The sequence below is a fragment of the Aphelocoma coerulescens genome, chromosome 1A (genome assembly GCF_041296385.1).
Source record: "Aphelocoma coerulescens isolate FSJ_1873_10779 chromosome 1A, UR_Acoe_1.0, whole genome shotgun sequence".
Lineage (NCBI taxonomy): Eukaryota > Metazoa > Chordata > Aves > Passeriformes > Corvidae > Aphelocoma > Aphelocoma coerulescens.
In genome coordinates this window covers 77,294,172-77,317,189 of record NC_091014.1, presented here as the reverse complement: position 1 = coordinate 77,317,189, position 23,018 = coordinate 77,294,172, and the positions used below count along the sequence as shown (strand labels likewise).

General features: G+C 41.0%; 1 long non-coding RNA gene across 3 annotated transcripts in view; it reads left to right on the top strand.

Annotated features, from left to right (window-relative positions):
• The window catches only part of LOC138104789 (uncharacterized), a 55,687-nt gene that overhangs the window by 3,649 nt on the left and 29,020 nt on the right, over window positions 1–23,018 (top strand). Inside the window, exon 1 of one of the 3 annotated variants that reach the window (XR_011148290.1) lies at window positions 20,954–21,015. The exons of the other annotated variants lie outside the window; for them this stretch is intronic. This is a non-coding gene — a long non-coding RNA (uncharacterized lncRNA). Of the gene's footprint in view, window positions 1–20,953; window positions 21,016–23,018 lie in introns of those variants that run through there. 3 annotated transcript variants of the gene reach the window in all.

The window sequence follows — 23,018 nt, the reverse complement described above, 5'->3', positions numbered from 1 at the left end:
AAAAAATTCCCTTTGTGTGGCAAGATGAGATACTATTTAAAATCCATAGGCTAAGTGTGCTGTTCTGGGATCTCACTGCTTTTTCCATGCCATAAAACTATAGGTTCTGGGGAAGACTGTGTCAGATGTAAGACAAAAAGCTTAGTGGGAAGACCACCAAATTTGTCACTGACAGCATGAGGGGGATTGTAGAGTCAGGAACAGGACAAATAACCATGGGTAGAAAGGGAGAAATGCTAGATAAACAACAAAAAAACCCCCTTGTAGCTGTTTTCTAGTTAAAAAAAGGTGACAATTTAGACCAGTATGTAACATGGTAGCTTTTGGCTTACCTGTCTACCATCACAGGTAACATTGACATCCCTTAAATTCAGATTCTTGTCCATCTGTTTCTTGCAACCACAAGGTGGGCTGGTTCTGTAAAGTCTTTGGTGTTACAGAGGGATGTCCTAATGACTATTATTATCTGATTTGTTGCAGTATTGATAGGCAGGAGGTAGCAAAGAGGGGTGGTTGCTTTGTGTTCAAGGCAGTAGAAACGAGTGTGGGGGGAACATGCTTGACTGTGAGAGGCAATTACCTTCATAAGCCTGATGTGATCCTGGATATGTGCTCTAAATCTGTCTTCAGTGAAATATTTGGATAACAACAGGCAGATAATGCTGTACAAATCACTTTTCCCTTCGTGTTTGACCTCTCTTTCTGAACCAAAGAATGACAACCGGTTTTTCTGCTCCCTTACCTCAACTCTGCCATCTGAGATGAAGGATCTGGTGCACAAGAGCAAGAACAGAAGAGTTCATGTACCTCAGTTCCTTTGGATTTGTCAGTGTACTTCTCTGTGTTTTCTAGTTTCCTAGCCTAGAGAGAGAGAATAGAACCTTCCAGAGTGTATCTTATTCTTCAGATGTCCCAGCTGGAGCAGCAAGCTCCTTTTCAGGGCATTTTTACCCTAGTTCTGAATTCCTAGTTTCCTGCATAATGAGTGAGTTTGGTGGTCAAAATTTAAAAAGGGCTTGCACCTGTGAGTGAGACAAAGGCTCCCCTCTCTCTTGAAACTTATTATTTAGGAAATAAGGAAACTTATTTTATTTTTTTGCAACTGTTCTATGATGTGCAATGGGATGTTGATCAAAACAGTAGAGCCTATCAACTTACTATGCTGAGCATCGCTTTGGGAGCCCACAAATATGGAAAGAAATGAAAAGCAGCTTAGTAACAGAACCAAGCAATAGAGGCTAATTTAGGTCTTGTGTATTGACACCTCACCTCACAGTTTCAACATGGGCAATCAGAGAGTGGAAGATGCCTAAGATGAGTTGAATCAAAGATGCCAGAAACTGAGTGTCCTAAAAGGCAAAAGTAGCATATGTCTCTCATTGCAGCAATTAAAATTTGATGTTTCTATAGTGATTAGGAGCATGGGGGAAACAGGAATTGAAACTAATAACTGGCAAATATCAACACCGTGATTGTGGACACTGCTGCCACATAATTTTCTGAGTATCAGGTAAGTTCTTCTATCTCCAAATGATAGCTTGGACTCTTAATGTCTGCATAAGAGCACTTCCTTTCCATTGGAGCATAGTTTCTAAATTTGCAAACACAGATACTTTACTAATAGGATCCACACCTTCACTGAACCCTGTTCAACCTGTGCTTGAAGAGGTCTTCGTCTTGCCAGCTGAGATTCAATTTCTGTGTAACTATTGCTAGCTGAGAGATGGCATCCAGTTGTAGGAGAGCAGCTTGGAAGGAAACTAAACTAGAGTTAGAAGCAGAATTACTTCCCATTTCTTAGCAGATAGCATCTCATTGTTTGAGGTGTCTTGGTCTAGTATGCAGAATTCAAGTCTTATTTAATTAGAATCCATGAGGGAGACATCCTTGGCCCCTCCTTTGCTTATTTCTATTAAGACTTCCTTGGCAGTACCCTAACGGGAAGTCAAGAGAAGGTGATCAGGTCCTGGAAGATGCTGAGCTGCTGGCACAGGTGACACGTAGTTTGCAACTTGAATTACAGACTAACTCATTCCTTCTGGTAGCTGTGTGCAAACCATGCAGCTGCAAAGAGCAAGGAAAAGAATCCTGAAGTTAGTTCCTTACAGACCAAGCTCAAGTCTTGCTTTGTCCTCTCAGACCACATCTATTAAACTCCAGTTCTGACTGGTTCTGGTGCCAAACAGAACTCTCAGAGATAGTGGTGTTGTAAGTGAAGCTACAGTCACAGATGGCTCCTGAAGGTGCTCATATAACACAAGTGAGTGGTAGTGTTAGTCAAATATTACTTCTGACTTGCCATTTAAGTTTAAAATACAGAGCAGTGATTGCTGGAGCAGTTGCACAAACAATCAAGTCTAGCTCTGTCATGGTTTCCATAAGAGGCAGTTGGGTGTAACACTTCATGCACTTTAATTATGGAACAAAAACTACTCCTAGCTCAGTTGTTAATAATATATTTTGAGATTGAATGCTACTATTGAAAATGATTCTATACTCAAAGGATTCAAATGTGTCTTTTGGTAGCTGTTTCTACTTGGACACCAAGGCTTGAAGCTCAGCATGATGTCTGTGCCAGTGAGCCTTTGAGATGAGAAACCAATAGTATTAAACTCCTAAACTACAGTTTCTTGAAAATACTCAGGCTATTTTCCCCTGGAACTCTGCAGGAGTGAATGCAAGGTTTAGATTGCATGTTACTGAACTAATCAGTGCTCTAAAATCTAGCAGGTTCTGTTCAAACCCCTTCTTTCTGCCTTTGCATGGCTCTGTCTCTCACTGGCACTTTGATTTTAAATCCCTTCTGAAACTGGAGGTACAAGTGCAGGATTAATTTGCTGCAGTGCCCTGGAACCTCTTCCTCAGACTAAAGAAGGAAGGAGCATCTCTAATCTTGTCTCTGTGCTGAAGAATGGGGATTTCTGTCAAGAGTAAGAAGAAAAGTCACTGTGTTAAGGCTGGACTTGTCTTGGCAGTTTTACTTTTCTATATGTCTGGTTCCATTTGTCCCCATGTGAACACCCTGGGCCCTGCTGACACAAATTGCCCTGCTGGCACAAATTGCCTGAGGTACAGCACTCAGATTACTGGGTTGAAGCTATTGCTGGTCTTATCCACTTCATCTTCACTTTAAAAAAAAAAAATAGAATTGAGTCTTCCTACAATGTAGTAACTCGCTGTGCATCACTATCAGTTTTGCCATGGGCTAGCATGGAGGGACATTTCTTAACAGCTGTATGACCAAGCCCACACATATCTAAGCTTGTGGTGTATCTAACATCATAGGAAAATAGTATTGCTGTAGAAACAGGCTGCTGAATCTGTGATAGAAAGCTGATTCTGTGTTCGTGTCCCTTTCCTTGATACAGTCAACAATATAAAAGTATAGATAACTACCTTTAAAGAAGGTTTGCAGCTGATGCAGCTGCTGCTATTAAATTCATCAGCCCTAATGAGAGGTACCAAGTCACAGCTGAGGCTCAGATACTCCTGCATCTGCAGGAGAGTAATCAAACTCTATTCTGAAGGTGATTTTTCCCCATAAGGAATGCATTCCAGAGGAAGAAGCACACTGTTGAGAGAATGGCTTGAACTTTAGGAGGAGCTACTTCAGTATGAATGAAGTTTGTGTAGTCTTACACCCCTTAAATACCATTTTTCTCTGGTCCTTGCATGGAAATCCATTAAGCATTCACATCTGCACTAGAGAAGGGTGTGTATTGAAAGAAACCTGCCCAGAATCATTTGTGCTGGGCTTCCTACAAATCCCCCTTTCCATTAACTTGAGTACAGTCAAAGCAGCCTTCGTAACACACACCTAAAACATGACTGAGAAAAACCACACAGAACTTGTCTGTCCATCTCTGCTACTCTACAACAGCAAACACCCCAGAGAGAAGCACTTTTGGCATTCCCACATTCTGCATCTGCCCTTCCAGGGATGTACCCGAAGTGTTCTTGCAGGTGAGGCACTGAGCAACCCTTCTGCAGCAGAATGAGCTCTCACTGGCACTCTGAAGGGCAAAATTGAAATGACAGTGAGGAAATGTTCTGTACAAGGCAACCACACTGGTCCTAGTCAGACCTCTGTTGGTCCCTTGCTGCAAAAATACCAAAGATGAGCTTAAAAGCTACAATTAATGATGCTACAATTCATGTTGCTACTAGATTTCAGGAATATGTATCTATTGAGTGGTTTATAGCACATTAAAACCCATGTTGTTCACAGGAGATACATTTACTTATCTTTACAACCAGCCTTTATTCTCCTGAGGGTGAAATTGCCATATCAATTTTCTTTCTTCCTCACACCCATCACCTCCCTTTATTCCATGGGGATGCTAGCTACCTTTGCTCTCTAAAAATGATATTGCAGTTATTCTAGCTAAACTCTGAGCAATGCATTTCTCATCTTGCCTTTCGCTTTGCAATCTGCTGTTTCTATTTTCATAGAGTCATGGAATCATTTAGGCTGAAAAGACCATTTTAGATCATTGAGTCCAGCTTTTACTGTCCAGCCCACCACTAGCCATGTCCCCAGATGCCACATCTACACATCTTTTAAATACTTCCAGAGATGGTGAATCAACGACTTTCCTGGGCAGCCTGTTCCAGTGTTTGAGAACCTTTTCTGTGAAGAAGTTTTTCCTAGTATCCAGTCTCTGTGTTCCTGCCTTGCTGCAGCAACTTCAGATTGCTCAAGGTCGTTACTCAGAGGAGCCTGAGTTGTGACAGGTTACTGTAGCCTGGAAGTCACGAAAAGCCATTTATCTGGGAAATTGCTCAGCACCACTCCTTTGGTGTCTGCTCTTTGTGAGCATTACTCTGTATATAGGCCACACAGTGGACTTCAGCAGACTCCAGATGAATGAGGGAATGCTGCAAATCAGTTTGTCAGATGGACAAGTGAAATGTCAGGAGAGGAGTTTGTGAAGAAAAAGAAATAAATTTCTTTTCCCAGTCTTTAGGATTACTGCTGCTAATCCATTCACTCATCTTGATAGCATGCTGTTTATTAGTACTTCCATGTTTTTTCCTTTTTATCTTTCTTTTATTTATTTTTAAATTCCCATTTTCTGACATTTTTTACCTTCCTGGTAGATTACTTATATAAGATGGGGAGAGTTGTTTCCAAGTGGCATTTTATACAAAATATTGTGACTCCTTTCTTGTTGTCTCAATGGTTTACAATGCATTTTAGCTCCTCTAGCTACAGAGGCTTTCAGCATTTAAAATTTATAATGAAGGGGGTTGTTATATTTGGCTTTCATAACAAGAACCATTTGAACAGTTTCTTTATTTAGTACACTTACAATTTACAATGTGTGTGGGGAGGCTTGTATTTTTCCTAAAAGAGAAATACAAAGAAAATTGTTCTTTTTTCTGAAAAGGGTGTGAAATTTTTAGCCTCCTCATTTCTGCAGCTGCAAAGAAAACTCTAAACTTCTAGAGAAGAAATTGTTGTTATGCTCTGGGGACAGGGAGCGAATGTGAGAAAAAAAAATGTCACTGCTGGGCAAGGTACTCCTTGGGTCACTTTACTCTGTTATCCTCACAATTTATTTTAATTGCTCTAAACAGAGAAATTCTGAACAGAGGTTGATTTGTTCATTGTCTTATCTGAACCATCACCTTTATCTTTTGGACTTCAGTTCTGCTGGATCTCCGTGTTCAACCTCTTTGGCAGCCTGGTTTACACCAGGCCAGGATTTGCTTTTTGCAGATGCTGTGACAATAAGCACAGAATGTTGCTTTAGTATTCCCGTGCTGCTGTTTGCTTTGTAGGGTGTAGGATGCTATTGTTTACCCTGCTCTTTGACCTTCTGCTTCTTAATCTTGTTTTTCGGCACTATCTGCCCAGAATCTATCTTTAAGCAGAATGTAAAACTGAAGCGTGTTGTAACCTTCAGATGAAACACAGGCTTTGATGAGGGAGATAATGATCTGAACCTTGGGGTGTCAGCCAGCAGTGGTGTTGCTGCACTCTGTGTTAACATTTTGGGGAAATAATTCCAGTTACCCACTGCTTGTTGGTGCTGCTGTGGCCTCGGAACCGACTGCTTGGCAGCTGCACGTTTTGTGGGAATTTGAATGATTTCAAGATGTTTGTTGTCTGTTAAGGCCAAACCTGTGATGCAGTGTCACAAAGCAGAATGGAACTGGAACATTCAGTAGAGGAGCTTCTGTGACGGTGCTGTGACATGAGAGCTTTTGACCTTGAGGACCTCTCGACAGGAAACTTGCAGAAACACACTTTTCCCTGAAATACTCGGATTGGAGAGGACATTCAAAACAAACTAGCCACCAAAATACAGAGAAAACATTGAGAGGCAGATGCTTGTTAATGAGAATGAAGTATGGCGATTGAATCCCTGTGTCACATTTGCTTAGAACTCAAACTTCAGCAAAACCATTGGGTTAAGTCTCAGGAACGTGGTGTGGAGCAATTGGAGGCTGCAGTTTGCTCAGCTTCTCACTTGAACACCTCAGTCCAGGTGACTGCTATGATCTGCTGTAACATCTTGACCCACCACTGCTTTGCAATCTGTAAGCAGATGCTCACTTTGAGGGGCTCTTTCTGGATGTGTTGTTAGATAAAGTCTAATCCCAACAATCTTCTGGCATTCATGTGCAGTATCCTGACTTCTCAGGGCAGAGTCAGCTTTCCAAATGGTAGGGGGAATGTGCTTATGCTCATTTTGCCTCCTCTCTCATTCCTTTCTTTGCTCCTTTCAACAGTTTTATCTGCATTGCAATAGAAAAATAATTAGGTATTCTGATCCTTAAAAAAAAAATTATATAGTTTGGATTTCTTTAAATCTTTGCCTGGTCTTGCTTTAGAATTTGACTATAAGATGAGGGGTTGAGAATGAAAGAGATTTTTCAAGCACAGAATTGTCAGTGTGACTCTTGCATTGGGATAAAAAGGAGAGAATATATTAAAAAAAACATTTCACTTCTTTCAACAGCTAAGTAAGATATGGTCCCTGTCTTCGATTCCTTGCCTTCCTACTAAATTTCCCAGCATAAAAAAAGAAGTTAAATCTCAGCATTCTGATATCTTTAAGACTTGAGAAACAAGTCATCTTTTATCTGTGGCTTTTTCCCTGAATACACTCCCTCATATCCATGAGGGCACTTTGCATCTTTGAAAACACAATAGAGCTTTGCCAGTACTGCAGACAGAAAATGAGTCATGAAAGATATCTCCCCATTTGCCTGCTCTTTGCACCTGTGTGCCTACCCAGAGTTAGGATTTCTATAAACTTTGTTTACAACACATCAATCACCTGGAACAGCCCACGGAGCTCTCCCCTTCCTCTCTGAGCTTCTCCCTGACCTGAGCTGCATTCTCTGCCAGTGCAACTCCCTCATCCTCACTTGTGCTCAAACCTCTGGTCTGGACACCGGGCAGAGGGTGGGATTCTGGGCAAAATTTGAGGCTAAGGACAGGAATGGATCATGCTGCCTTCCTTGGAAAATCTGATGGCTGGATGACAACTGCAAAGTCTGTGTGTGTCTCTGCCTTGACTTTCCCTTTTCTTGTAAAGCAGATATAAATGTTACACTCCCTGATGAACTTCCCTTATTTGTTACCCCAAGGTGTGTTAATGTCCTTGGCTAGGAACAGGGCTGAGCATAACAGATCGTTTGTAAATGGAGGAAGGCAAGGCTAACTGCATTCTCTGGTTGTGTTATACAACTATGGTAACAATTGGTTTTCATTGGAAACAGAAAGAGTCTTGCTTAATATAAAAGGAATGAGTGCTTTACTCACAGCCCGAAAGAACAGAAACCTCTTCAGTGCAGAGCTATCAACGTTCAGCATTATATTTTTGTTGGGTAGATTTGTTGCTTGAAACCATGGCCCTGAAACACTTCTGTCCCTTCTGTGGTTGGATTCTTGTGCTCTGAGATACCTGCAGGAATTTCTAGCTACTCGAGGAGAATATGAATAATAACACAGATTGAAGTTTCAAAAAACGTGTCAGATGATCAGTGATTGCAGACAGACTGTCTGAACTTACACTGCTTTTATTAGGAAGTCATGCCACAAGAGATGAAATTATTTTGGATAATCTTCTGTGTTGTCCAGCTAAAATACAACTTTTATTCCCTCTCTTGTGTACTTCCCTTCCTCTGGTGTCAGGTAATGCGGTGTTTTTGTCAGTCACCATCATCAGCGCTTCAAGTGTGGCTGCTCCCATCCCAGGAAGGGACAAAGCACAGGAGAACTGTCCTTCCTGCCCTTTTGCTAACACAGGGATGGTGCAGGCAGTGGGTGCTGTTTGGTGGAGTTACCCCTCCTGGGAATAGCCAGCAGCTTCCCTGCTCCAGCTTCTGCATCAAGGGCAGCCAGAGCAAGTCTGCCTTCTACAGGAGACAAAGTGGGCACCAGAGCCATGTCCATGCTGCTGACCCCAACAGGTGACTGCCCTTTGCATTACCTGGGGCTGACCTTGATTATACCTCCAGATCTTGCTGCTTATGTAGAGGAAAAGAAAAAATTGCTTCTAAAAGGCATTTGGTCAGAGGCCAATTTCCAATAATTGAAGCAAACAGATCTAAATTCCAAATATTGAGGGTAAGAACAGCTTTTATAAAATGATGATGACCTGATTTATTAAACTCTAGCTGGTAATACCCAGTTCCTCAGTGCAGCGTTCCCTTCTGCTCTCCTATTGAATTTGAGTTCACCTATATAAAACCCTCTTCATAGGTAACAAAGTTTAAAAGCATGGACAAGAAAAAGAATCTGCAAAACAGATGTTAAAAGAAAGCAGTCAAAAATCACTCCTCTTATCCTTTTATTTATTCCCTTGTTTTTCCACACTGCTTTGGATTAGCCTGCATCAGTGTCTGTAGCCATGCATGGTTATGCTCTAGGGGACAAAATGCTGGGAAGGAATAGCTAAGCTTTGCTCTTAGCAAGAAAACAAGATTTGTTGCCATACATTGTCTGTAAATTCCCTGGAGTGTCTCCCAGTGAATTGCTGGGGTTTATTGAGATCTGTTTTCCACGCTCAAGTTCACTTGTGTCTCAGCTGAGCACAGCACTGGTAGGGCAGGGGGGTGACCCAGCTCTGCCCCTGAGCACACCAGGTGGGGGGCTGGCCTGGCTGGGCCACCTTTGCACACCCTTGGGAGCATCCTGTAGGAAATGGCTGTGGAAGCAGCTCACTGGCAGCTCCTGGCAGGGGTGCAAATCGTTCCTCAGCCCTGGTGGGAGGAAAAAAGTGGGGAAGTTTCTTGCCCTCACCCAAGGCCGTTGTGTGTGGTTGTGCAAGGAAATGCCCCTTCAGTGTTGGGGCAGGTGGGAAGGGGAGAGTGTTGAAAATGCAGTGGAAGAAGGGGAAGTGAGTGAAAAGGGGAGAAGAGAAACCTCTGGGGAGCTGTGATGATACAAATATCATCCGAGTGAGGCTGCCTCTGCAGGGAGGCATTGAAATGTGCTTGAGGATATAATGCTCAGGCAGTCAGCTGGAGAGAGGGAGCCAGTTCCAGGCATTCAGTCTTTCTATATAATCTCTGAGGGAGAGAGAATTACTGAAGATGTCTCCATCTTGGCCATTTAATATTTCTTTCTTCCTCACTCCCTGGCACTGATGCATTCCAGACTTTTTTTTAGCCAGGAAATGCTACCTGAATATCCCTCTCCATCTCCTCTGTCCAGCATGTGGGTGTTTTGACAAATTACCACCTGATCATCAGCTGGAAAGATCAGTTCCTTCCACACAACTTTTCACTGCAAATATTAGCAGCTGGTAAGCCAGGGATAAAATTGCTGAGGTAGATGGGAAGCAAAAATCCTTAATCTAGATATCATCTCCACCAAATGTGAGTAAACACATTTCACTGTACATCCCGCATTTCTTTGAAACGACTTAAGTGTGATGGAAATTCTAATGAGCAAGGACTAGGTAATGATTTGCTCTTCCAGTTGACCAGAGTGAGGGAGGAGTTCTTAGGAGGAAGAGGAGGTGAGAAGTGTTAGGAAGTTCTTCTCCAGAAAAAGCAGGCCAAATTAAATTACCTCTGCTTTCATTGGAGGAAAAGAAAGCCAAGCCAAAGAACTGGGGAAAGGTCATTCTTTTTCTTTATTGGCCTAGAAGTTCTTTAGTTCCCTGTCCTAGAACTTTCAGGATAGTGAGGAAGTGGTGGCAACTGGGATTATTAAGTCACTACCCGACCTAATTATTTTTGTCAACAAATCCTGAGGCTATTTCTGTGGGATAAATAATTCCTTTTGTCATCAGGTAAAAGTGAACTGTATGTGATCTCTCAGATCTGTGATCTGAGTTTCTCCAGACCTGAGAATTTTGCCAAGTGCTGATACTTCATTTAATTCTTGGCTGTATAAGAAGCATTTCCAAATATACAGATAACCAATGGAATATATTTTGTATGCCCTAAAAGGCATTTTTTTTTAAATCTAGTGAAGTTTTCAATTAGAATAAAAGCTTTACTAGTTTTTCAGATATGTTTTTAGTCATATTGGTAGGATTCTCAGTGCATACACTGAGTGTTCTGCTTTCAAGCACTCTTTATTGTTGTTACTATTCGTAGGGTTTTTTGGGGATTTTTTGGTTTGGTTTGGTTTTTTTTGTAGGGATGGAAAGAAATAGAACGGGAGCGAAATCAGGAACAGAAGTGAGGTCTGCATATGTTTGTGAGGCCTTAAGCAGATGACACTGTCAGGGGCTGAGCAGTTTGCTGCATTCCCTGTGGGAGACAAAGGCTGAATGGCGCTTCCCAGACTAATCCATTAAGGGCCCTGTGTCCAAGAAAACAAAGGTTTAGAACAGAATTATCCTTTGAACTGCACGTACAGGATGGTTCAGAGATGTGGTTCAGAGCCCACTCTAGAGCTGCTCTGAAGGAAAGCTCCTGAGATGCTCTAAGGGCACACGGATAGGTTTTGACAGTGGCTGCTTTGATCTCCTAATCCACTTCCAAAGCATTAACGTAAATGCAACCTAGGATCACTCCATGTAATTCAGCTCTACTCAACCTGAAACTCAGAGTTTTTTCTAAAGTTTGCTGTGGGGAAAAGGCACATTAGTATGTTTGGTTTAGCATTGAGGAGACAGATCCTGTTGACAAAGAGCATTGAAAGTAAAGCTCTCCGTGGCACCTTCCTACACGAGAACCTCTCATCATCTGATCTGCTCCGTTGTGGGAAAGGATGAATGACAAAGGAAACCCATTTAAAAACATTTCATAGAAACGATGATTTCTTTATCTAGTAATATTTTTTTTAATTTGGAAGTTCACTTTGTCACTGTAAGTGACAATGCAAAGTGTAGGTGTCGTTGGTCTACTGAATTCTGTGGGTCTTAGAACTTCACCAAATCTCACCAAACCATTCTTAAAAGCTGACATGAGAATCATGATTTTTTCTAAAAATCATGATTTTTAGATTTATGGGCCATTTTTGTCCTTTGGCAATGGAGCACAACCATACTGGAAGCCACTGGATATTATATTTGCACAAGTGTAACTTCATCTGAGAATGTGAATTGAGCAAAGCCCATCAGTGCTGGTGCCTGTCATGTAACTCCTCTCTCTTTCAAAACCTGTGAATGCAGTTTCCTATTTGACGTAAAGCTGCTTCAGCAATATAATTATTATATTTCCTGACAGCATTTTTTTTGAAAATACAAAAGTGGCTCCACCTCCATGGATATATAATCAGGTTTCTTCATCCTTTGTCTGAGGACTCTTTGCAATTTGAAATCCATATTGCTTCATTGGAGATGCTTAAGCCTTCATTTATGCAAATGATTTCATCCAAAATTGTCCCAGAGTACTTGTCAAGCTGTTGGCTGAATCCAAAGCCTGTGGATGTAAATGGGAAGACTCCCTCTGACTTCACTGACCTTTGGATAAGCTCATTAAATTGTAACAATGACAAAAAAATATTAAATGTAGATTGAAAGCATTATAAAAATGTCATTGTTATGCTGATCTCTTTAAAGTTTTTTGACCTTAGCTAGCTAGACTCCCCACATGTAAGACTTTTATCTGACTTCTGTTGAATTGTTCTTTTCAACTTATTCCATAAAATATTTCAATTATACAAGAGTCGGAGATAAAATCAGCTGAGTAATCAGGACATTTCAAGTACACCAGTGACCAGCCCTGGAATCTGGGAAGGAGCACAGACATCAGTGAAGGTGCCCACCTGCAGTGTATCCCTGCCTGCCCACAGCTGTGATGGCCAGGCTGTGACATTCTCAGCTGGTGACAGAATTCAAACTGCAAATACCAGATAAATGCATGGTTGTCTGCAATTCCAGGCAGGGTACCAAGTATCCAAGTACCTGGGTCTTGAGATGGTATCTGCATAATGTTAACAGGTTTGTAGTCTGGAGATGGCTGATTAATTCTCCAGTGCAGGCCTGCTTTGAAAACATGCTTGGCTTTAAGCAGAATTTGAAGTAGCAAGACTTGTGCATTGAAATCCTAATGCAGGTCAAGCTAGAGTTTATGATTCAAGTACATGTTTGAAGCAAAATTTACCCCTGGCTTGATTCTGGCTTGTCCTGGACTGGAATTATTCTGAACCTGGTTCTATTTTGTTGTTCTTTTCTTTTTCTTTTTTTTTTCTTTTACCAGTTGAAACAAAGCTGTCACTAATCTACAGAGCAGGATTTTTTAATATCGCACTGAAATAATGAAAACTGGTCTGTAGAAATATGCAGGACTGTTTTATGTGTCTAGTAAACATCTATCTAAACATTTGTAAGCATTCACAGCCCCTGCCATACCTATAGCTTCGAGTCATTCTGGAAAGGCAACATATCTTGCATAAATGTCTCAATGTAGTAATTGATAAAACAAAATATGTGTATTTGTAAACCTGGCAACACTTACAGCTAGATTCTCTGACTTCCAGTCCCCTTCCCTAATTATTGAGTCACAATATTGGTGAAGAAAGACCAACTTGAATTTGATCTTGCTTCATGTGGAACAAAATTATTACATTGCAAGATCAATCAGCTACAAACATTTTGTGACTGGAAAAAAAGCAGATTTATGTTTGAAGCTTTATCAAAATGTTGTTACCTGCAGCTATCATTTCAATTTCTGTTTTCCCTTTATGAAAGAGGGAGCCTTCCCATTTACCTATATAAATCTATGCTGAACAACCAGCAATTTGGATTTCTTCTCCAAAGAACAACGTCATTAGTGTCACAAGCAGCTATAGCCTGAGAAATCTCCCTGAACAGGTGTCACTTAAAACTTATGCCAGCCTTAGCCTGCCAAGCAGAATTATAGTTAGAAAATATCCCTGTGGAAATGGCTGTAGGAGGCTCTATTTGTTTTCCTTTACTTGTGGGAATCAGTCTCTTAACTTATTACCACAGGCCTGGGCCCTAGGGTATATCACCATGTCCTGCAGCCATAGGGAGGAGGAGGAGGAGGAGGGAAGATCCAGCAGGCAGGAATGGTGCAGCAAGATTGATTTATTTAGTTATTTTACAAACTCTTTTATAGACTTTTTTCTTCATAGTCTAATTGGACAAAGGATCAGCCACCCCTTGGGGGTGATTGGCTAAAATCCTAAAACATCCATTGTCAAAATAATTTTCCTGCTGTACTTTACACAAGACTTTTCAAGGTTGCAGGTGTTTGGTTGTTTACATAACTCTGCTACCTCTTCTGTGAGAGAGAAAAGTCTCTGATGGACTTAGAAAACAGCAAGAAAATCCTTGCTAGCAGCATTTTTGTATCTACATTAACTTGCAAGCAGGAATATGTAGCACACCACCTAGCAGCCTAAAACATCTGGTGTTTGAAATGCCAGAGATGTTCCTTCTGCCTCTTGTGTCACTCTGCAATAGGAGTTATTCAGCCTGACTTTTGCTAACAGCCTTAATAATGATTCCCAGGGTCAGATACCTCTCCTGTTCTGGCCAAGGCCCAGCAGTGAATCAGAAATAAGTACTTGATTCACCCTGTGCAGCTCAGAATTGACGCTTCCCCTCAGATCAGAAGTTTCCACAGTGTCAATCTTCTGACCATAACTGAACTTCTTAAAGTGGATATTCCCCTACTTGCTACTGGAAACACATTTCCAACAGGAAAAAACCCAAACAGTGTAATAATTGCAAATCAGTAACTGCATGTAAAGACCCAGTTCAAAAGGAAGTGTGGATTACTGAGCCAATTTTCTTTAAGATATAAGAAGAAAGGTTGTCTACCAAAGTCAAAGCCATAAACTGAAATGTAACAAATAGGCTATTTCCATTGACTTCAGTGGGTTATCCAGTGATGACTTGATATAGGGGGCAGTTTAGGATAGTGTGGATTGATTGATGCCTTTTCCTGGTCTTAAAATCAGGAGTCACACACGGTTAGAAGGGGAAAAGGGATTTTACCTTGGTATTTATTTTAAGGATCCTTAGGTGTACAAGTCCAGGTCATATGCATCGAGATGCACCCCGCCGAGTCTATCTCTGTCTTCGTCTTCTGTCTCCACACCTCTCTCTCCCCTTCCCCAACATTGGGTATAACATTATAGGTGTTACTAATTAGCATATCTATCAAAGATTCCCCAATGAGAGGCTCAAGTGAGCCCCCCTCCCCAAGGAGCCTTCCCCTGGATGGTTCTATCTTGGTTTACAGAATGTGTTCTGGAGAGGACCTTGGGCTCTGGGGCACACTGATCTCTGGCTACGAAGCTTCTAAAATGTTGAGTCTCTCAGCTTGACAAACAAGTCCAAGAATGTAGGCAAAAAGCACTAGGAATACAGAAGCTGTAAAAAGGTATAACAGGGGTATAAAGGAAAGGGCAAAAATCTTCATGGCATCAGATAATGGGGTCGTTTCTAACCCAGAATACTCTCAGGTGCTAAGATGAAAAATGAGTAAGGTGTCTCACGAGGCATTGCTTGTATCCCTCCTGCATTTAACCCTGTGAGGGCTCTGCAGCCCTGGGTATACACACATGCATTAGAACATTTTAAAAGAAAAGTACCAATCATGCATTAAGACCAGCTGCAGATACCCTGAACTTCCAACTTCTTTTTTTCTTGAGTTGCAGGGAAATTAAATTAATTTCACAAAATTCTGCACAGCAGACAAGAGCTTCTCTTGGCTGCCCAATAGGCTTATCATAATTTTGTATTCAAAGTGCATATTGGATCTTGCTACTGGCAATGCTGATTGATTTTACTCAGTGCTGTAGTGGCTGAAGTAAATTTCATACCCCAAACCACAAGCTTTGTACTTGATTTACTTCAGTTTGTGTGCACTTGGAAAATTTACTTTTTTTAAAAGGATGTAGCGGTTCGGTGGGTTGGATTCATTTCTTTTTTTGATTTCACTGGGGCTGTGCATTGGATTCTTTCTCTCTGTTTTCTATGTCTTCTTTTCCTTTCTCTTTTCCAACTCCTGTAAAACTTCCCGAGGTTCTCATTTCCTTTCCAGATCTCAAGGCGTGTTGCAAACAGGTTAAAGGATGAAACAACGTCTTTGCCCCAGCTGAGGCAGCAGTGGGAGGACTGAGCTTCCTGGGAATCTGAAATCCAAGCAGAGCAGTGAGGGATGGCTTTTCTGCTGCTTGGTCCTGATGGGACACTAATGTTAAGCCTGCAGGAAATCTATCTGTAGAAAAATTACGCTCTTGAGCTGAAAATAAATTTGGGGAAAAGAAGGTTTGGAGGGTCTGGAGGGTTTTGGACAGGCTGCTGCTGAGGTGTGTAAGCTGTGCCCTGTGTGTAAGGGCTGGTGCAAGCCTCCTTGCCTTCATCTGCTGGTGTTTACTCTTCTGGGGAAAGCCCACACGTTGCTGTGGAGCTGGAAAGATCAGGGTTCATGATGGTCATATGGGAGACTAGTGATGCCATATCCCTTTATTCTTGGTTGTGGCAGCCAGGAATTTTTTTGGATGTTTATTTGTTTGGGTTGGTTGGGGTATTTTTGTTGGTTTGATTTTTTGGTTGTTTGGTTTTGTTTTGGCTTTGGTTTGTTTTCGCTTTTTTTAATACAGTGATTGCATTTTAACTTTTCTAGGTGGGTGTGGCTGCTTGAAGTCACAAAGTGGTATGGAGGGCTTCTGCCCATCAAAGTAAATTGCATTTCCAACAGTAAATAAGTAAATAAGTACCTAACCTTAGTAGAGTAAATTTCCAGAATCCCAAGTAAGCTAAGCAAGCCAAACAAAGTGAAAAGATGCTGCTCTCTTTATCACCTGTCTTGTGTTATTCCTTGAACAGAAACAGGCTCTGTCTTTGGGTACAGTTTCTAAATTTCAGGTCACTGAAGTTTCACCATGGTTATCTTTGGGTTTAGGGGTTACACCCTCTTCCTTGGCTTGGAAGAAGATCCAAATGTAAGCAAATGAACATTTTTATTTATTTAATGCCTTATTTCCTTTTTATTCAAATTCCTGTAAAATTTGCCCCATCCCATTGTTTTTTAACACTGTGTTTATCCTATTTGAGATATATATGTAGAGGTAAGGTGACATTTTTTTCCTTACAGTCATAATTATTTATCAAGGCTTATTTCTCAGGAAAGAATTGTTATGGTTAAATTTGGAATGATGTCTGCAACAGGGGGAACAAGACAGCTACTTGTCTGGACCATCCTGTTACTGTCTTTCCTTCAGTAAGAATATCATTGTTTTCTGGGAGAGCCTTACAAAATGCATATATTTTTATATCCAGTGATAAATCCCAGAGGTTTGTGTTTAGAAATTTTTTTGGAATTGATTTTTTTGGTATTCTAAGACTGAGGATAACGCCAGCTTTTCTGAGCTGAACTGTAAAAGGAAATAATTTTGAGAGAGGGTTTCTTCTCTTCCCAGAAGCTCTCGTGATCTGAAGAGCTGTGTGGTAAATCTCATGGCACACATTTCATATGCTGTTTAATGCCACAGTTAATAAGCTTAGCATTTGGAGCCAAAGTGATTCCTGGCTTGGCACTGTTTTCTGTAATTTGGAGAAGTGAGTTTTGGAATAGATTTGAAAGTTTCTGGCTCCTCATAGGAAACACATTATATGCTTGGCTGCTGTGTGCCTCTGAAGCCCCACCAGTATCAAGGCAGGGTGTGAATTTCGTACAGTTTTCCTGATGAGGTAAATAACCCCCAGTCAGCTGTGTTGCTATTCTTTTAGAAGTCAGCATCTTCAGGACTTCGAGCATTTTGTTGATGTTATGTTTATGCACTTCCAGATCTTCTCCTAAAAGCTCTTAAAGCCCTGCTGCAGGGAGCAGGGCAAACACTCCAAGCTCTTTCCTAACCAAGATCAGGAGAGAGAACTACAATGACTGTTTTGGGGCTTTTTGGCCAAATACATATTAAAGGAAACAAGACTGAGTTTCAATGTCAGTCAGTTCATAGGGAAGGAGAGGGGAAACTGGGGTTATTCTTTATCTTAGTGGTTGAGTTCTGGCTTATTCCACTGTGAGGAGGTGGTAGTGTCCTACCTAGTGACTCATTCAGTTCTCTTTCAGTGGGCCTCTGATTACACCTGGACATAGGCTTAGTAGTTAGTAGATTTGAAATTCCTTCATGGATGATGATGGCACTTTTGTGTCTAAAAGGGACAGGGAACCAGGGAATTACCGTGGTACTCTGCTGAACTGGTGCTAGTCTGTCCTCCTTGATTTCACAGTTAATTCAGAGATTTGGGGCACCAGGGAAAAATAGCTGAGAGCAGAGATGCAGGGGGGTTGAGGCTTTAAGAGCACAAGGATTTAGTACCCTGGAAAAAAGAGACTCATCTTGAAGCTAGAGTAATACAGAATTACCATTTTCTCTGGAACTCACAGCTCCTGCATTTTACTTTCTTCTAACTCGGAGCAAGCTTGTATACTTTTAATTTCTCTGCAGAGGAGTTTTTTTATGTCTTATCCTTAACAGTTTTCATTTCAATAAACAAAATTTTTCCCAAGGTGTTTCTTAGATCTCCTACAGCTTGTTTTTCCATGGCAATTTTCAATTCCTTGGATCGTAGCAGGGTCTCAGTTTGCAGAGTCATTCCTATAGCTAATCCTCCCTCTCTTCCTTTTCTCCTCAGCTGATTGTTCATATCTTCACACTTCACAATCTCACCACCAAAACCTAGACATTCTTTGGAGCTTAACTTGAGAAGGAACACAGACCTCAAAAATGTCACTGAGCTCAGAAGTCTCAAAACAAAATCCTTTCTCTGCTTAAACAGGATGCTGTCAAGGGGTCTGGGCCAAAATTTAAAAAGAAAGATACTAATTGTATAAGGCATTTAATGCTGTATTTTAAGTGATTATTTGGACCACTGGGAAAAAAAAAAAGAGTAAATATAAGTCCTGCCTTTCTTGAAATTCATGAAACAAACCAACAACCACCTCCAAAGAATCACCCTTTCTCCCACTTTTACCTCCTCCATTTCCATGGCTTCCCAGGTGGGTGCTGATGCCAGCACCCAGTGCTGTGTAGCAAGGCACTGTGTTTTCTGAAATGTCAAATTTGACTTGTAGACCATGGGCTAATGAAATTGTTCTCACTTTCTGTTCACTAGCACCAGCCAGTTTGCAGCTGTCTGTAGCCCTCGTCCGGTGTTAACTTTGGCACTGCTTTACAGGGAGTGAGGGTCTGCACTCAGAAATGTCAGCTGTGCTTCAAACAGAGCCTCCTAATGAAAAGTGTGCATTTTGAGTTGGGCCAGAAGCTTCCCTGGAAGCACCAAACTTTTGAAAAGGTGTTAGAGCAACATAAGGCTGCTCTTCAGTGAGAGGCCTTTAAATGAAAACCCAGAGGGATTTGTTGTTATGGGGCTATTCCCTCTGGGAAAAGCAAGAGCAGTACTAGAGCTGTTCCCAGCATAGGCAGAAGGATAAAGGAACAGGGAAAACACTGAGGTCTCACTTTGGGGAAAGTGAAGAGAAACAAAACATTATCCAATCCTGTGCCAGCAGGAACAAGCATGGCAGGGCTGGAGGCAGAGCCCAGCAGATTTTACACTTCTGGGAACAGGGAAAGCTGGGACACTGACATGGAAACCTGTGCCACCAGTAATGCTGTGTGCTTCCTCCGTGCTGTTATTGAGATCTTGGTCATTGGCAAAAGAGCATCTCCTGCCAAAGACAGCTGATCTCTTACAGCCCAGGCAGGAGAGTGCTGCTGGAAGTCTCCACCCCACAGAATTCTGACTGAAAATAAAAGTGATTGCACAGGAAGTACCTCTGCTGTTTCCCAGTCAGAGGTGAACCTTCCAGGTTTGCTGATCAGCCAGGGTTATTTTAGATGGAAATTATGATACTTTGCACGTGGCTGTGCTTGGGAAGTCTTTTTTTGTCATCATCATTATTTTGAAGAAAGGAAAGAATTAATGGATTGGTAAGAGTGGGAGATGGGAAAATACAAGATCAGTTTTAATGCCAGCTTTTGTGCAAAGGAATTGTACCTCTCCTGAGGCTGGTGTCATTCAACCAGCCAGGATTTGAATATCCTTGAATCCCTGTGGTTCCCTATTTTCAATCTTTAGGTAATACAGGCTTGCTACTATTCCCATTGTTTAGGTTTTCCTAATGGCCATAAAGTTCTTTCCTTCCTTTCTGTCTTCCCCAGTGTTTTTCCTCTTATTGTTGGTGGCTTTCAGATTTCTTGTGGCATAAGTAAATAGTTTGTGCAAACGTGCTTTCTGACCTTGCAAATGAAGTGGAAAACCTTATATGCAAAAGCCTAATGTTTAATAAAACATTAAAAATTATGTGTATCAAAACTGAGTCCAAGTGCATTGAAAAAATGCAAAACCTACAGAAGTAAGGCCTCCAAACAGACCTGCTACATTTACTTGGCTTCTGGTTTTGAAATGAGCTGAAACCAGATGTTGCAGAAAGAGAATGTGTTTTTAAAAAGATCTTTTCTAAAATCAGGGCATCAGGGCTTCTCTCTGGAAAGTGTGGGGGAAAACCTTTCTCTGCCATTTTCCTTGAAGGTATCTAGCAGAATGGACCTACTTGAAGGTGCTAATAAATATATCTTGCTGTACTTCTGTTGATCCCTACTAAATTTTTTTCAGAAGTCTTGGGGTTCTGATGGGTAGCAACTTTACTGAGTTTGGCAGTTTTAATCTTGGGCTGGAAGTCCCTTAGGTGTTTCCTGTGAGAGATTGCTAATTGTAAATCTTTGGATTTAGGTGTGGCTAAAGCAATTATTGAAATTTAAACTTGGTGATATCTAATGAAAACATTTCTCATTTTTCCAATTCTCCTTTCTTTGTTAAAAAACAAAGATAAGAAAAGACTGCAAAGAGAATTCACATCTCTTTTGTTTGCTAAAATTATGACAAGATGACAATTTTCCACAGTATTTCATGGTTTTCTGGAAGTCTGGATTGTCAGTATGGGTGAGTAAGACTATTTTCTCCTGAAAAGAAGGTAATTTTTTTTCCCAATTGCCTTTCATTTTTTTCCTGTGAAATCTTCTCAGAAACAGTCTGGAATAAAAGTATTAAATGAATCATTAATAGGATTGATGTAGACTGCCACTTCTTTTATATAGGATTAACTCTAAAATTTTCAGTAATATCAAAGTGATAAGTTAACAGAATGAATAGATGGTTATCTTTTCTTATCTTTGACTTTTTGTATTTTAATCCCTTTCACACCGGTTCTATAAAAAAACCCCTTGTGCTGGCACATTTAAATTCTCTGCTCCTTTCCACACGTTTTGTGGAGCCTGTTATTTGATCCATCACTTCTTGCTGCTGTGTAGGAGAGGCACATTTATTCTGTTTAACTTCCTTATCAAGAACTCTCACTTAGCATCAGGTCAGCAGGGCGCTCATCTTTGGCTGAGGATCTTTGTGCCAGGAAGGAGTTTCTCAGGACCAGTTACTGTGAGAATTACTTTGCATGTGAAGTGTCAGCAGCTGGAGCTGTGTGATCAGCAGCCTGCACCTGTGCTGCCCCTCGCCTAGGGAAACTGCTTTGGAGGGGTGTTTTCAAAGTGGGAGGAGAGAAAATTGGCTCACTCTGAAGGTAAAAGGCACCAGGGGCACTTGATGCATACCTGAAAAGGTAAGATGCTCCTTTCTGTAGCCAAATGCTCCAAGTCAAGATAAAAATCAGGAATGAGGATCCTAAACTCAATGTTTGATGTGGGTGAAGGTGCCCTCTATTCCTATTAGCTGGGATATGAGCTCTGTGATCTCCCTCGTCAGCTAAGTCAGATCTCAAGGAAGGAGCCTCTGGGATTTCGAGGTTCTTATTCCTCTAAAGACTTAGACCTTCATCATCCAGGTGTCTGGACTCTTCTGAAGGCGTTTTATGCTGTCCTCTGAGCAACATCCTCATAGCATTTGCTGACAGCCCAAGTACAGCACAGGACTCTTTCACAAGGTAATAAAGACCATTGCATGTTACAAGAAAGCCTGACCAAAGACCACAGACACTTTTTTTTTTAAAAATCAATCCACTCAGCTAGTCTCTTCTAAAAATACTGCACTTTTGTGCCATCCAAAATTGTGTGTGATTTGCAAGCACTGTGCACCTGGCAGTGTATCTCTTTCAGTATCTCATTTCTTTGAAAAACCCATACACACTTTGATACACCAAGGAGAAAAATCTTCTCCACAGGGAATAATTATTGAGGCTAAATATTAGGTAACAAAAATAAAAACTAGGCACATAATGGGGAATTTCTCAAATGGAAAACACTAGGGAACACAGACAAAAGAATTGTTTATAAAAGGGATTAGTTAACCAAGGAACATGGAAGTATGGTGCACATTGTAATAATTTCTTGTCTGAAATGAAAGGGTGGAAAAAGTCCTTTCACTTGGCCAAAAGCAATAGGCAGATTATTTTTCTTCCTAAGAGTTTTGGAAGAGGATTTGACTGACTCTGAGTCTGATGGACATTGGCTTGGAAGGTTTTACCCAGTGAGTAAAACGTGCCTTAGCTGCAAGAAGGTCAGTTCCACATCCCACATTCTCTGGAGCTTAATGTTTGACACAAGCCCATCTGCACCAGAGTTTTCTCCAAGGCATACTGATGTGAATGTCATAGCTGCAATTTTTTTAAAGAGCTGGAACTCAAGAATATCCTGAAGGCCTAAAAAATGACAGCAATATTTGATTAAAAAAGAAAAAAATACTAGCGTATCATAAATTACCTGTTTATTATTCAGACTTAAGCTGGGAGGTTTTTTTTATTCCTGCATCATGTGGTACATTAAGATTCCTCAGAAAAATATAAAAGTAGAAAGACCTGCTTTGAATTTCTAGAATAATTCCAGAATCATTGGAGAATACATTTTTCCCACAGACTATGGCACCATGATATGGCCTGACTTGTTTCTGCATTGCATTTTTAAAGCTTTGAAGGCAGTCTTCTGATGATGACAAACACCAGCAGAAAGAGAGGATGAATTAGGTCTTTCTGATGGCATATCATCAAGTGCTGAGAATAACTCTGAGTTGAAAATACAACGTTGACTGTTGGAAAAGGAAACATCTGATCATAAAATTAACATTTAAGACAGAAGCTGAGCAAAAAGCCAAACTTAAAAGCCTTCTGTACTGAAAACCATGCTTCCAAACCAAGTTGAGACAGTGAGGATGTCAAGGACAAGGGAAAGCCTTTAGAAAACTGCAACTATTCTTAAATATTCCTGACTTTTCCTGGTTTTTTTTAGACTGTCAAGAGATCGAAGCTTCTTTTTAAACCTCTGCAAAAGGTTGTTCGCAAAACCTTCCAAAAATCCATGCCATTTTCTAATTCAAATATTTTGTGTTTTATGGCAGAAAGAAGTGTTGGGAAACTTGCTAGGAGCCAACGTGGACTCCTGAAGTGCATATTAAAAAAAAAAAAAAAAAAAAAAAAAAAAAAAGGTAGTTTATTTGCATTAGTTACAGCAGTTGGCAGAAGTTCTGTCAGAGATCTCTACAGATCTGTTTGAGATCATTTGTCCATAGTGGGGGACCCTGGTGAGCCTCCACAGGCTCAGATGAAGGATGGAATAGCTCTGTATTCCGGGGTAGGCACGTGGTCCCCTTTGGGGTTCAGCTGTAGGAATCTGG